This window comes from Crocuta crocuta, unplaced genomic scaffold (assembly GCF_008692635.1).
Source record: "Crocuta crocuta isolate KB4526 unplaced genomic scaffold, BGI_CrCroc_1.0 scaffold70, whole genome shotgun sequence".
Lineage (NCBI taxonomy): Eukaryota > Metazoa > Chordata > Mammalia > Carnivora > Hyaenidae > Crocuta > Crocuta crocuta.
The window spans coordinates 2,545,891-2,548,079 of record NW_027528417.1 but is presented as its reverse complement, the minus strand read 5'-3'; the positions used below and the strand labels follow the sequence as shown (position 1 = coordinate 2,548,079).

General features: G+C 34.6%; 1 non-coding gene across 1 annotated transcript; it reads right to left on the bottom strand.

The window, feature by feature from the left end:
* Positions 1-1,554: 1,554 nt before the first annotated feature.
* TRNAE-UUC (transfer RNA glutamic acid (anticodon UUC)) lies at positions 1,555-1,639 on the bottom strand. The gene has a single exon. It is a non-coding gene; the product is annotated as a tRNA-Glu (tRNA).
* Between the last annotated feature and the right edge of the window lie 550 nt (positions 1,640-2,189).

The following is a 2,189-nucleotide window of genomic DNA, read 5'->3' as shown; positions in this document are numbered from 1 at the left end:
TTTGAGCCCCCGTTGGGCTGTGTGCTGACAGTGAAGAGTCTACTTTGGATTCTTTCTCTCTGCCCCTCCCCCACTTGTTCTCTCTCTCCCTCCCTCTCTCTCAAAATAAGTAAATATTAAAATAATAATAATAATAGTAAGTTTCATCTCCTCCTAAACTTCCCCAAGGTGCCTTTTTTGTAGTCAACCCAACAACTGGCAACAGGAACCTATTTTCCATCCATGCATTTGTGTTCTTTCCAGAAAGCCATGTAAGTAGAATGATATAATATGTAACACTTTGGTTCTTTTTACTTTCACTTAACCAAAAACTATTAAAGTTTCATCTATGTTGTTACATGAATCAATATTATATCCATTTTAATCTATGATAGTGTCTTATTGTGTGGATGCACCAAGATTTATCCATCCATTCACTCCTTGAAAATTATCTNAATAAATAAATAAAAGAAAATTATCTGAGTTGTTTTCAGTTTTGAGAGCTTATTAAATAATTATTATAATATTTGTGTACCATTTTTTATGAACATCAGTTTTCATTTTTCTTGGAAAGATACCTAAAAGTGAGATTGCTGAATCATGTAATAGATATATATTTAAATGTATGAAACCTTCAAACTGTTTATTTTTGAGAGAGAGAGAGAGAGAGTGAGCAGGGGCAAGGGAGGGGCAGAGAGAGAGGGAGACACAGAATCTGAAGCAGCTCCAGGCTCCGAGCTGTCAGCACAGAGCCCGACACGGGGCTTGAACTCACAAACCGTGAGATCATGACCTGAGCTGAAGTCGGATGCTTAACTGACTCAGCCACCCAGGTGCCCTGGGAGTTTCTTGTAGATAGCATATAGTTGAGTCATATTTTTGTCTACTTTGTCAATTTCTGCTTTTAATTGTCAATTTCTGCCTTTTAGTTAAAAGATAGTTTTCATTTAGTGAATTTAGTGTAGAGAATTTTCATTTAATGAATTTATGGATATATTAGAGTTTAAGTCTAATATATCTGGTATTTTTGTGTTTTATTTTCTGTTCTCTTTGTTTTTCATCTGTTCTCTTTCATGCCTTTCTGTGGCTCATTTATCAGTTTTAAGAGTTCCCTTTTAACTTACCTGCTTTGTTTTGTATATATTTCTTTGTGTATCTTTTAAAATTGTTTCTGTAGGTATTATATTACATACACAAAACTTATCAAAGTCCACTGCTGTCACTATTATACCAGTTTGAGTGAAATGTAGAAATCTTACCTACCTTTGGGTCTACTTATGCTCCTCTATAACAAAATTACCTTAAATATTTACTTTATTTATAATATAATCATGTTTAATGCTTACTGTATGTACATTTACATTTAGAATCACATCAGACAGTGTTACACCTGTTACTTCAACTGTCAAAGAATTTAAAACACTCAAGAGGAGAAGGACTATGTACTTTATCTGTATATTTTTAGAATTTAATCTATCATTAGTTCTCCTTTCCTGACATTCTTAGTTCCTTCCCTTATCACTTTGTTTCCTTTTTATTTATTTTATTTTATTTTTTANCTGGCAGTCAGCACAGAGCCCGACGCGGGGCTCGAACCCACGAACCGCGAGATCACGACCTGAGCGAAAGTCAGACGCTTAACCGACTAAGCCACCCAGGCGCCCCGCTTTTTTTCCTTTCTAGAAACATTCCTCCAGTCATTCTTTTAGGGTAGTTCTTCTAGTAACAAATTCTTTTAGTTTTGTTCATCTGAGAATATCTTGATTCGCCTTTAATTCCTGAAAGACACTTTCACTGATTTACAATTTTGAGATGACAGTTCTTTTTTCTCCTCACTTGAAAATTTTGTGCCATTTCCTTCCAGTCTCCATGGTTTCTGACACGGCATATGCTCTTCCTAGACTTGTGTTTCTTCTATAGTTAAGTGTTGTTTCGCTCTCATTGCTTTCAAAAATTTTACTTTAGTTTTTCTTTTCAAAAGTTTGGTTTTTATGTGACTTGGTGTGCTTTTTTTAAAAAAAAATTTTTGAGTTTTTCCTATCTGGAGTTTTCTCAGCTTTTTGTCAAATTGGGGAAATGTCAAATTTGGAAAATTTTCAGACATTATTTTTCTAGCACTTTTTTTGTTTCACCTACTCCTCTTTCTGGAACCCCGAGGACAGGAATGTTAGATTTTTCATTATTGTCCTATAGATCTCTGAGGCTCTGCT